Here is a 14,052-nt window from a genome sequence, read left to right as displayed (position 1 = left end):
CTGAGGATCTGGTGCTATAACATGATTACAATAGTTCAATACCATTCCCACACACAAAAAAACTCTGCTATAATATGTTAGGGCCCTGACAGTAAATTTTGCTGTGTTGACACAGGCCCTTCTTGTTCAGCAGTTCTGTTTGAGACTACTTACAACAAGTTTTCTAATGTACTTGATGTTCCCAAGATGCTGAACTCTTTACTAGTGGTAGAATATATTACTATATATTAACACTATTGTATGTATTGACTTGTTTTTATAATTTTGAAAGGCTATGTAAAAGCTACCTCAAAGTCACCCACCTTTTTTCCAATGAAATGTCATTAATGAAATATTAGTTAAAGAAAACTGCTAGGGCTTCCCATTACAATTCTGTAGACTCTCCTTTTGGCAGAAGCAAAAACAGGAAAGATTTAATCACACAAGTTATGAAGCCAGGAGACTGACTTGCAAATGCTTAAAAGAAAAACATTTCTATTTACAGTAACGAGCATATTTTCCTCTAAATTCTTGTTTATTCTGAGTTACAAATGTTTTTAAAATACATTTTTCCAATATGTTACAAGATACCAGACAAGATTCACAGAATGGGCTTGTGTTTATGTTTTGTTAATAATAATGTTCATGTTCCAAACCAACAAGAGTCTGATTCCATTCCAAGGGGAAACGTGATGTTCAACAGCAGTTTAATGAATTGTTTTGACAGAGTGAAATACACCATGTCCACTCTTAGTAATGAGACATTTGGCAAAAAGTATCACATCACAAGAACAATAGCAGCAGATTGTCATGACAGTCCACAAAATTCTTTAACCTCTATGCAATATCCCTTTAAACAATGGAGGGGAAGCTAGGATTACATTTCTTCCTTGGCTAACTGATTTTTTCCCTAATATTTTAGGTTTATAAAGTGTAGAGGGATTTCACTACTTTTGGGGAAGAATTAATTTAAGTAGTATTTTTGAAGTTGCTGATAATTTTTTACATCCTGTTAATAGTAACACGTAACTGCTTAGCTCTTTTTTTTTAATAGATTTAGATGTACAGAAACACTTTCTGGACTAAACAACTAATTTTTAAAATATATTAGATCATCATAACAACACCATTTAGTGGTATCTGTGAAAGCAATGTTATATCTATGTAACACGATCTAAATTTTTATGGCAGAGTCAGGAAATATGGTTGGGTGCCTTTCTTTTTCATACTTTGATTTAATTAGTGCTCGCTATCTGGCATTTATAAAGTGTGTGCCACAGCGTATGTACAGTATGTGGTGTTTGACTCTAACGCAAGATAGCAAAGCAGCAGTGAAAAGGAAAATGGCAAATTTGTATTCATAAGTAACCATTTAGTTTGCTGTTACTTGATGCTCAGTGCTAAAATAAATGAGAATAGGTTACAATAGGTGAAGAAATGAATGTATTATCTAACATGGATACATTGGATACAACAGTAAGAGGCTATAGTGGGATTTTATTTAAATTGTACATGCAACAACTTTGATGATCTCTGTCCACACTCCACAATAACAATCAAATCGTTCTACTGCTGCTTCTTTTGAGAGGGGATGGGAAACAACTGGAAAATTAACGTCAGGAAACAGAAGCACAAGAACAGCCCCGTAAAATTATCTTCAGTTTCTATGTGATATAGAGTTCTGGTTTTGAAAAAAAACAACAAACAAACAGAAAAATTGGGATTATTGCAAAGATACTATTTAAAGCCACAAATGTTGCCAAAGTGACCTTCAAATATTTATGCTTAGACATCAGACCAGTTACAGTTCTCTCCTCAAAAAAGATTGCTTCCATAATAATACAACAATGTAAGCTATTACAAAAATAATGTAGCTCTCCTGGACTAAGAGGGGGAAAAAACATGGACTGCCACTCAGAATTGAAAACTAATTTTGTCCTTTACCAACTTAAATAACAAACATGCACTTTCAGATTTACAGATTTCTCTCTAAACCAGATTCTAAATCAGTAACAAAAATACACATCCAAGAGTCAAAGGCCTGGAACATTAAGCTGCTTTGGCATTCAGTACAATTTCACAAATGTTAAATACTGTATGTAGTACACTAGGTCCTTCACAACAACATGTATACCATTTCTCATAAAATAGCATTTTACACATCTGGATATTTCTTCAAAATGCCCCTGTTGTCTGATGGAAAAGGTTATGTATGATATCAAGAGAGAAGAGGTCAAAAGAAGACATGATATATTAACAGCCATGTATGTAAAATACATTGGAATGTCTTAAGTAACTCAAAGGAGTAGTTTCAGAGAACAGCTTCAAATCCCTGGGTCTTCCCCGCACACGCATTTGGACAGGAGAGAAAACATTATTAACACAATAGTTGTGGACTTTCCAATCTATTGCTTCTTATACATTTAAAGTAACATTGAATTGCCTGCTTGAAGATTTTAAACTATTATTTAATTTGATTTGGAGCATTACAAACATTTGGTATACATGTACATAAGCTTTTAGTATTGACTTTATTAGTTTGTTTTATGTTACATTAATATATTAACAATTGATGCAACACATATTTTTAAAAGGCAGGGTCTTGTGAGGAGGCTTTTCTGAATTTAGTTAGTAAGTGGAAACATCACTTGGATAGTGGCCTCAATGGGAGATTTGCATCTGAAAGTACTGAAGGTTTCCCCATACTACAGATGTACCACATTGATACAATGGGTCAGTTTTCAGCAGTTTCCATGGCAACAGCTATGAGCAATGCACACATAATTCTACATACAGCAGAGAATTGTGAATGTGCCCAATATGTGACACAGGGAATCCTTTTTCTTATTTGCCATTTCTCCTCTTCTCTTTACTGTTTTCATACAATCCCTCTAGACATCCTGTTTCCTGATAGGTTTTTAATGATGCAACAAGGATTACTGTTATCTTTAACAACATTATTATCCATTAACTATAGATTTGAGAATGAGCCCGTGGATTAACAGTCATGTGGTTTGAGCCAAGTTCAGGTATAACTTGTATCTTGATTTTAATAAGGCTTTTCACATAGTCCCACATAACATTCCCATAAGCAAACTAGGGAAATGTGGGCTAGATAAAATAACTATAAGGTGGGTGAAAAACTGGTTCAGAGACCCTACTCAGAGTAGTTATCAATGATTTTCAGTTAAACTGAGAGAACCTCACAAAGGTCTGTACTAGGAAAATATTCAATATTTTCATTAATGACTTGGATAATGGAGTGGAGAGCATGCTTATAAAATCTGCAGATGACACCAAATTGGGCAGGACTGTAAACACTTCGGAGGACAGGATTAGAATTCAGAGCAACCCTTGACAATTGGAGAATTGGTCTGAAATCAACATGATGAAATTCAATATAGACAAGTGCAAAGTATTACACTTAGGAAGAAAAAATCAAATGTTTAACTACAAAATGATGAATAACTAGATTAAAAGGATCTGAAGGTTTTAGTGGATCACAAATTGAATGGGAGTCAACAAGATGGTGCACTTGGAAAGAAAAAAAAAAGACTAATATCATTCCAGGGTGTATTAACAGGTGTGTTGTATGTAAGACCTGGGAGGCAATTGTCCTGCTCTACTTGTTACTGGTGAGGCCTCAGATGGAGTACTTTGTCCATTTCTGGGGGCCACACTTCAGGAAAGAAGTGGACAAATTAGAGAGAGTCCAGAGGAGAGCAACAAAAATGATAAAAGGTTTAGAAAACCTGACCTTTGAGGAAAGGTTAAAAAAACTGGACATGTTTCCTCCTGAGAAAAGATGGTGGGGGGGACTGACAACAGTCTTCAAATATGTTAAGGGTTGCTACAAAGAGGACAATGATCAATTTTTCTCCATGTCCACTGAAGGTAGGACAAGTGGTAATCGACTTAATCTGCAGCAAGGGAGATTTAGGTTAGATATTGGAAAAAACTTTCTAACTAAACTGGAATAGGCTTCCACGGGAGATTCTGGAATTTTTGTCACTTGAGGTTTTTAAGAACAGGTTAGACAAACACCTTTTAGGGAGGGTCTAAATATACTTGGGCCCACGTCAGCATAGGGGGCTGAACTAGATGACCTCTCAAGGTGCATTCCAGCCCTACATTTCTATGATCCTATGATAAATCAAGTCTCTTACTTTCTGAGATGAGACAGTAACATTATCTGTCTACAAAAGGGGGATAGTAGATAGCTGTTCACAATATAAATAACCCGGCAATATTAATTATATGTTTATTATTATTTATTTGTATAAGCATAGCACCTAGGGATCCCAGTCATAGACAAGGACTCTATGGTGCTAGGTGCTGTACAAAAAGATGGTCCCTGCCTCCAAAGAGTTTACAATTTAAGTATAAGACAAGAGATGGATACAGGAAGACAGATGGGGGAGTACAAGGAATGAATCAATGAGACAATACTGGTCAGCATAATAGATAATTCTGGTATCAGCGCACCAGCACCCTAACTGTCTCACAAGTCCTTAAGACCAGAAGGTAGTTTGCTTCAGGGTTTGTTTGCTCCAGGGTTATTTAGTATTTTATGGATCCCTAATTTTTTTCCTTCCCTGAATGATTAAATAAAAACACTGCGAACCTTAGAGAAATGTGCAACACTGCAGAAAACACTGGGGGTAAAAACTTGCACTGACATCAATGGGATCAGGATTTCACCTGTTGCCTCCTTTTTCTCCATAAACAGACTTTCCATTCTGACACTGATCATAGGTAAATGCTTGAAAAATATACCAGACACCCACAACCCTAAGAACTAAACTCACTAACCAAAGTATAAAATGATGGCCCCTAACAGCTACCCTCCATCTACAAGTAGGCGGGTGGATTTTCAAGCCCTGATCACGACTGTTACTAATGCCAACAGTTCCATACACATTCAGATGGTTGGCAGAAGCACTAAGTTGGCAGCCAGTAGGTAGTAATTCTGCAGACCTACAAAAGAAATAAGAAAAATAATTTAAACATACACGATTTCTGAAATTGCAACTACAAATACCTGATTGGGATCCCAGCTGCATTTAATAGGGTAGACTCAATGTTTCCCCTTTAGCGGTCACAAAAAACATGAAACTCTCTCCAAATTCGCATTATGACAACTACTGACTTGTGCGTTTAGAAAGAGTATAAAAGATTTTTCTTTTAAAATACAAAAATCTTTGCCAATAATTACTCTTACCAATCTTATCAAATGTTATTCTGAGTATTTAATTGCATTTCTTCAATACTCACAGAGAGAATTCATCTACTGTATTAGAAACTAATAACTACTTCACAGCAGGGCATGTGTTTTTTCATCCATCTTTTATGAAATAGTTGTATCTATTACATACTGTGTGAAAGGTTGATTTATCTGCTAATTAATAGGTTTTAAAATTAGAATAGCATATTGCTGAGGGGATGATGTTGAAGAGCTCTAGTCAGGGGCGGCTCTAACTATTCCGCCGCCCCAAGCACGGCAGCACGCCGCAGGGGGCGCTGTGCCGGTCGCCGGTCCCGCGGCTCCGGTGGACCTCCCGCAGGTGTGCCTGCGGATGCTCCACCGAAGTCACAGGACCAGCGGACCCTCCGCAGGCACATCTGCGGGAGGTCCACCGGAGCCGCCTGCCGGCGACCGGCAGAGCGCCCCCCGCGGCATGCCGCACCAAGCACGTGCTTGGCGTGCTCGGGCCTGGAGCCGCCCCTGGCTCTAGTTAATGTTTAGCAGTCGCTACTTTAACACCTTCCTACTTCAGTTGCAACCTCAAAATACTATGTTTTAATTCAAATATAGTGGGGAAATGCATACTTAATGCTTACAAATGTGTACTTTTTAGTTATGTTCCTGGTACTTTAAAAATAATTTTATCAGTGTCAGGGTAGTTGTTTGCAGACACATTTGTATTGTTAATGAATGAATATTACTACTCCCCTGTTGCCTCATAAATTTAAGCTGTTACCTAGATATAAGTACTTGTCTCCTTGTTTTAAAAATGTTTTCAGCATAAGATCCTGATCTAGCAAAGAGATCCACAGAGTGGAATTTCTTAACTTTTGAGTACTTGCTTTTGCAATCTTAGTAATGTTCTTTTACTGTAGATTTTCTGTGTGTAGTTATAATAATATAATTATAGTATCGACACTCACTGAATGATTCCAGAATTGAAATTATTAGCTTCCATTATGGGGCTATTTTTGACACTCTCCCCTCTGACTCTCTGAAAAAGCTAACTTTCCATAATATTTCTTATGTAGTTTCTTCCCTGATAGAATTTTTTTTTTAATTTCAGGTTAATTGGATAAACCATTTTGGGATTATGAGGTTTCATAAAGGGATGTGTTTTCACTTTTTGAACATTTTTCTACCTTTTTTGTTTAACAACCCAAAATTGATTTAGCTTAACAAAGTTAACCTTGTTTTTCACACTAATCCTCAATGGTGCACAGAGGACAAATCGGAGTGTAAAAGTTTATAGTTATTAGAAACAATCTGTGTAGGGATTATAACTTGAGCTGGTCAAAATTTGGACTTTGTGGTTTATGGGAAATTCTAATATTTCAAAACTTCCTCTTTCCAGAATTGGAATGGAGTGTAAAAATTTTGAAGTTCCCCACAAAAAAAGTTTGAAAATCTTTGTTTTGGAAATTTGGAACATTTCCAGCCAGCTCTACTTATAATTTCTCTGAGAAAGTTGGAAAGTGTTACGAACTTAGTTGTACCTAATCTATGCTTTCATTTAAAAAAAAAGTGTGCCACAGAGGCCAAGGAATGAGACAGTGCTGCAGCCCATTCAGAACAAGGGAAGCTGAAGGGCACACAGGCCCAGTATGGTGATCAGGGCTGTTCTTACCCATATGCAAAGTATGCAGCTGCATAGGGCACCAGGGAATTTGGGGCACGACATTTTCTGGTGCCTTGCTCAGCTGCATAATGCTCCAGCCCCTGCTCCACCACTTCCCCATGGCTCCCACTCCTGCTCCGCCCCAGCCCTTCGCCTCTTCCCCCCACCCCTATTCCGCCCCAGCCCGTAGGGCACCAAAATGGCTAGGGACGGCCCTGGGTGGGACCCAACCACAGCAGCCCAGCAAGTGTTCAGCTCCAGCTCAGGGAACTCTACCAAGGCAGAGACACATACTGGGAAAAGGTGGGAGGCAGTTTGTTGACCAGTCATTGGTATTTTTACTGCAAGGACAGCTAGACATGGATTGCCCTCCTTTAGGAATGCTGGCCCAGATCCTTTGGCCAGGGCCGGCTCCAGGCACCAGCTTATCAAGCAGGTGCTTGAGGCGGCAACTCCAGAGCGGGGCAGCACTTTCAAGTATTCGGTGGCAATTCGGCGGAGAGTCCCTCACTCCTGTTCGGAGCAAAGGACCTCCCGCTGAATTGCCGCAGATCGCGATCGCGGCTTTTTTTCTTTTTTTTTTGGCTGCTTGGGGCGGCAAAACCCCTGGAGCCGGCCCTGCCTTTGGCTCCTAACTTCCATTAAAATCAATGGAAGTAGAAAGCCTAAATACCTTTGAGGCTCTAGGCGTCTCTTCCTTGCATTCCTTTGTGGGCCTGACTCTTTAAATTTTGCAGAGCCAAGCAGCTGCAATCTTAATGTGGCTATTTTGCAAAAGGTTGCTTTACCTCTCACTATTTCTGCTCATATGTATTTTCACCTTGAGTTATGTTTTCCCCCATCTTCTCGAGTACAATGTAAGTAGAATCCATTTATTTGTTTCTGAATATTGTGACATCATAGCAGAATTTTCGGAAGCCTTCTCAATCCATTGCTAACTTCCCACACTCAGCAGCTGACTTCCTAGTGATCTGTCACAAACCATGCATCCCTCTCTGTGCTGGTCATTCCCTTCTATGATAATCCACCACCATTCCTTCCATGATAACTTCTGAGTTTATTCCCGTGTACACCTGAAGTGATCATATTCTCAAGTAAGGAAGAGGAATTTAAGACAGAAAAGGGCTTTATTGAATCAGACTTAAAAATTTTAAAAGTATATGCTGTATATTAGCTAAACAAAATCCAGAATAGATTAATTGGATTTATCACTTTGCAGTGGATAAATCACAAAACTAATTTTGCTAAAATTCAGTAGTAATATTCATCTCCGACATACTGCTCTTCATCCATATATCTCAAAGCGGTTACAAGGGAAGGTAAATTTCTGATTCCCGTTTTCACATGGGGAATCTGAGGACCAGATTCCCCATGTGAATAATAAATATGTAATAAAATGATTTGCCAGAAGTCACACAGCAAGTCAGAGGGTTACTCAGAATAGAACACAACTTTCCTACTTCCCTGCCTGATGCCCTCTATAATGTCTCAGTTGAATGGAAAATAGGGGAAAATGAACAAATGTTACCAAAAATACAATACATACTCTATAAACAGTATACTGTGGAAGTGATCTTATTTCCATGGATGGTGATTTACCCATCTTTGTTACCAGATAGGTATCCAAATCCTCACACCATGAGAAGACTATATATTATTGTACTGTTACTTTGTATTCATGCCCAAAATGCAATACTTCTTTTATCTTAAATTATGCATACAAAAATCCCCTTGATGAAAAAGAGCTAATAGTGAGTGCAAGTAATATAAATTGGATGTATTATTGTTCTTTGCTTTAAGAGGATGTACATTTAATCTATTGTGCTTCATTATGATGCAGAAAAAGCAATGATGCAGAACTGAAACCAGAGTAATCAACTCTGACAGGAAAAAGACATTAATAGGAGCAAGCAATGAAAAAATAAACTGGAGATCTAAGTAATGGCTAATCAACCTAAGAGGATTTACCTAATTAATCCTGTGTTGCAGAGCTATCCAGATTGCCTCTCAGTCTACTCCATATGTAACTATTTGTTACTTACTGTTAGCTTTCTGGAAAGAAGTAAAACATCTTGCAACAAGGAAGACTACATTACCTATTTTTGAACTGCTTTATTGTTCTACTGCACAGGTAGTCCCCAATACTGCTACTGTACAGTCAAAATATTTCCAGAATTTCAGTAATTTTGCAATCATTCTTAATCATAGTCCAAATTAAAAGTGAAGAAAAATAATAATTTTGAGAGTAATTTTTTATACTATTACCAGTTTTCTTTAAAGAAATTGTGAAGAAAAACAATAGTTAACTATCAGAAGGCTAGATTGCCTGGGACAGATACAGTTGCAAAATCTAACCCTTATAAAAGAAATTTAAACTGCGGTCGGGGTTTTTTTTGGTTGTTTTGTTTTGTTTTGTTTTTTCCTTTATATTGTTACATCATTTGCTGAAGACAATCTCACAAAAAAGTATTTTGTAAGAAAAAAAAGCAAATGGTTAATGTTTAAAGAACATTATTTTTTTATACATTTTAAATATCTTACAAAGAAGTTTCAGAATGTGGCAGATGTGTGCCATGTATACTTTTACAATCTAAGTAAAGCAACCATATGAAGAGATTTTAAAAAATAGATTAAGTGTTTTATAACCTTGCCTACACTAGCCAGCTGAAGGCTTTAAATAATTTAATCCCTACAGCAACTGCCAGTCCCAACTGGAATACTGAAACAAGGCCTGAATTCAGTTTGAAACCCAACAGGTGCAGTCTAATAGTGCTTCCCTAATTCAGCTACTGATCTGAGTTTATGCTCATGGAGGATACTATATTCTTAAATTCACCAGGGCATTAATTAAATTAGTCTAAGTGCCTCATGTTTTGTCCCATCTTCCACCATCAAATTTACCTCAAACATTACGCTATTTTCTCCCCCCTCCCTCCTAGAAATGCTTGGTTTTCATACCAGATGCACTACAAATAGCTTTTAAAAGCTTTATAATGTTAATATAGTCTTATAATTCTATGCTATTTTGATGAATTGGGGCTACATCTATACAATTTATTAATTCTGGTTGGTACTGTGAAAAACTGCTGTGTCGTGAATGCCTATATGTATGTGGCTCCACTATTGCTGACATGTCCTGTACAGTACACAAAGAGAGAGACACTGGAGTGGTGTTTAGGACTAATAAACAATGGGTAAGCTCCATCCTTAGAAAACCAGCTTTAGCTTAAATCCTCTGAAGGGGTTGAAAAGGCAGGAATGGTGGAAAGTTATCTAAAAGACAGAACAAAGGAAGCTGAGACAGGGGAGTTGGGGGGGGATATTAGATAGTAAGTAAACACATGCTCTCAGGGCAGCCTGCAAGTGGGCCCTTGTCTCAGTTTCCCTCAATTCCTGGCATGAACTCAGAACAGTCTTCAGAGTACATGAACAGCCCTTTTTTGAGAAGCCTTTTTTTTTTTTTACCAAAACTACCACTACCATAAACCAGAATCCCTCCTATGATGACCAGATAGCAAGTGTGAAAAATCAGGACAGGGGGTGGGGGGTAATAGGCATCTATATAAGAAAAAGCCTCAAATATCGGGACTGTCCCTATAAAATCAGGACATCTAGTCACCCTAATCCCCCTCGCCCCCAGTACAATCCAAACAGAACATTCATCCCCACATCCAACATCTCTCACCAAATCCCATCTTGGGTACAGTTCTGGCATCTCTCTCACCATGGCTCAGCTCAGCTCCTATACCTGGGATCTTTCACCACCCTGTTTCCTTCCCAGTTATGGTTCCAGGCAGCTCTTGCCAGCTCAGCCTTCCATCATTCCCAGCCTTCAACCCTCTCTAGTCCTCCAACTTTAGGTCTCTAGCTCAGATAGCCAGCAAGCATCTCCCTCTCCAGCTCTCAGCCTTCAGCTCTCTCCAGCCCAACTGTGGTGTTCTAGCTTGGGCTGCCACTTGGGTGGACAGCACTTGGTGCTGGGCACACAGTCCTTTTGCAACCTCCCATTGCCAGGCGGATTATTTCAAGTCATGTGTCTATTTCCTGATACAAGTTCCCACCAAACTTCAGAAAGAGCACCAACTGGGTGATAAAGAAAGGGGACTAGCATGGAGGGCAAACAACAACTCAGGCAAAACAAAATGGTGAAACCAGCCAAAATAGTGAAATTGGCCCTACTGAGAGAGAGGAAATCCTCTGGATGCAGTGGGCCTGCCATCTTACTGGGAAAGAAAATAGCCTGATGCATGACTGAAGTGTGTTGTGCCCCCTGCAAGAGTCTAACATCAATTTCCAACTGGGAGAACCACCATCCTTTTGCAAGGTGCCTGTTGCTGAATCATTGGTCCATCTACGTTGGGGGCAAATTTATTTTACCTGAACCTATTTTAAATCTAGTTCCCCACTGAGTTCCCTCCCTGCTGAGCAGCAGCAGGAGCTCTGTGCCATTGAATGAGCCTGCTATCCAGTCAGATGAGATGTACAACGTAGAATTACATCATGGGCAGTGCGTGAACCAACAGCTGGGGGAGGCTAGCCCCAGCCTTGCCCCTTCTGTCTGAAGCCTCACCCCTTCTACCCCCGCAGCCCCAGAGCCCTCCCCACTGGTGCTACCGACCCCAAGCCCCACTCCAGGCTAGCCCCCGCAGCCCCAGAGCATGGGAAAGTGGGTGGCATGGGGCCCCAGCCCCCCCAAATCCCCAGCCCCAGAGCACCAGGAGGGCAGACAAGTGATGCTACTGCAGCCCCTCCAGCCCTGGCCAGAGCACAGGGGGACTAGAAGTTGGCGCTGCACACGCATAGAGCTGTGGTAAGCAGGAGTGAGGGGGCCTGGGCATGGCAGAGTGTGGGTGGGGCCATGCCTGGCTGTTTGGGGAGGCACAGCCTCCCCCAGCCTATGGGACCCACCACCCCTGAATTTCATTATTTCCATGAGTCAAGTGGCAGACAAAACTGGGCAAAATCTGTGTTTAAGAATAACTTAATGGAGGGCTGCATGGCCCAGAGGATATATGAAGGTGTAACCCTTCTGCCAGGCCAAGTTGATAGCAGCAAGGACTGGGTTCAGTACATAGGGGTCTGCTCCCAACAACATAACGCAAAACCAGCTCAAGCCTCCACCCAGTGACCTAGGAAAATCTTACACACACACCCCTGGGCACCTCAAAGAGGCAATACTTCCCCTCTTGCAAGCACAGAGTCTCAGTGTAGCAGAAAATTTTAAATAACATGTGGTAGATGACATCAGCATTAAATTGGGAAAACACCACAACTAGAATTAATAGTCCAAACCATGAGCAAAGACCCATCCCAGCAAATTGGGCCATGTCCTTTTCCTTTAGTTCTTGAGTCCAGCAACCCAAAAATCAACCAGAGTCCCAAAAGTCCAACAACCCAAAAGTCTCTGTCCCTGATCAGTGCAGCCCCAGAGTTCAAAAGTTTATCTGCAGAGATTTACCCCTCCAGCTTGGGTAGAAATGGGGGGGCACGGGGTTTTAAGGGGAACCTTACATGGTCAGAGGCCAACTGCCCCACCTCACCATGGGGTTCTGCTGCAGCCTTCACCACAAGGCACTCTGCTCTGCCCCACCAGCTGCTCTGCCAGCCACTTAGCAATATATCTTCAGCCCCACCACTAGTTAACACAGCACTCACTGATCACAGCTCTTAGTAATTTCAGCTTATAGTAGAAGAACCTGAGTGCACCATAGGCCCAAAGTGAATTTAGCTCAACAGCCTGTAACTAGATTCTTAATACAATATTAACTCTGATATTCAACAATGGAGCAAGGCAGCAGTACAATTAGTGTTTCAGGCCCTTAAAAGGGAACCCACACCACCAATTACAAATACTGTCCTTAACTTCTTTCAATTCATGGGGTTTTGGAACCCATGTCCCTTGTCTAGTGAGTGCTTCTTAGTTGATGGTGCATCCCTGTGTCATAAAACAGTTCCACTGGCCTTGATTCACATAATCAGGGTAACAACACTTTATTCTTCCTGCCCCAATAACAGAGAAACTGGGGATCCCACAGCAGCCAAAGTGACCATTTGGGTGGCTGTGGGCTCATGTTAGGTGGGGTGGGTGTGCCTATGCAAACAAGATCAGCCCCTGAAGTTCTTTTGCACAACTCACCACAATTCACCACCAGATGTCAGGGCAGAGCTCATCCTGACTCCGCTTACAAAGGGATACCAAATCTTCCCTTTCAGGTCACCAAGTCAGCTCTGACCTTGGTTGGTAGCTACCAAAAGTCATGCTTGCAAGATTTATTGTATGAAATTAGTTGGTGGTCTCAGTCCAGTTCCCAGTGAATAGGTTCATATCTGTCTGAACAGCAAGGCCAAAAAGTAAATGGAGGCTTGTGATGAAGTGGGGATTTTCCCTTGTTATGTTGTATGTGAGTCTTACTGTTGAGCCTATGTGAGTTTTACTGTTTTGCATGAATATGATGTGTGCCTCAGTTTTCCTGTGTGCTGCTCCAATACCTCAGTGGTGGGAATAGGTGTGTGTGACTTTGGCTGAGACCTCTGGGGCAGGGAAAGCTGCTCCAGCTGCCTGCACATATACTATGACCTGTGCCCTTCGTAACTTGAGACCCAGGATGGGGATGCAACCAGGTGATGACCAGGTGACTCTTTGACCCAGGAAGTGAGACAAAGAGAAGGAGAAGGAGCAGCGAGGGTGTCTGAGGTCAGGTCGCTGGAAGCTGGCAATCTGCTTGGGGGGACTGGAAGAGGGAGAATCCAGGCTGCCTGACCCAGGACTCCCCAAGATGGACTTAGCTGAAAGTCACTGATTTCTGTGCTAACAAGTTCTGTTCTCCGCTGTGTTCCTGTAGACTAATAAACCTTCCATTTTACACTGGCTGAGAGTCATGTCTGACTGCAGAGTTGGGGAGCAGGACCCTCTGGCTTCCCCAGGAGCCCCGCCCAAGCAGACTCAGTGCAGAAAGCACATGGTGTGGAAGGGGATGCTGAATACTCTGAGGTCAGACCCAGGAAGGTTGAAGCTGTGTAAGCTTCTTGCCCTGGTGACAGTATGCTCAGAAAGAGGAGGCATGCTCCCCCAGAGTCCTGGCTGGCTTCATATGAAGTAGTTCCAGAGCATCGCCCGGAGACTCCGTGACAAGGCTGAACCACCAATCCACAGATTCCTGCAAATCAGGGTGAGGTATTAAAATAGAGCAAGTTGGTACAGCAGCTATTC

General features: G+C 41.0%; 1 long non-coding RNA gene across 1 annotated transcript; it reads right to left on the bottom strand.

The window, feature by feature from the left end:
• Window positions 1-1,262: 1,262 nt before the first annotated feature.
• LOC120403284 lies at window positions 1,263-7,790 on the bottom strand. The gene is made up of 3 exons (XR_005597514.1): window positions 7,631-7,790; window positions 4,792-4,956; window positions 1,263-1,660 (listed from the first exon to the last, which is right to left on the bottom strand). It is a non-coding gene; the product is annotated as an uncharacterized LOC120403284 (long non-coding RNA).
• Between the last annotated feature and the right edge of the window lie 6,262 nt (window positions 7,791-14,052).

The sequence above is a fragment of the Mauremys reevesii genome, linkage group 4 (genome assembly GCF_016161935.1).
Source record: "Mauremys reevesii isolate NIE-2019 linkage group 4, ASM1616193v1, whole genome shotgun sequence".
In the NCBI taxonomy this organism is placed as follows: Eukaryota; Metazoa; Chordata; order Testudines; family Geoemydidae; genus Mauremys; species Mauremys reevesii.
This window is presented reverse-complemented; position numbering and strand designations above follow the sequence as displayed.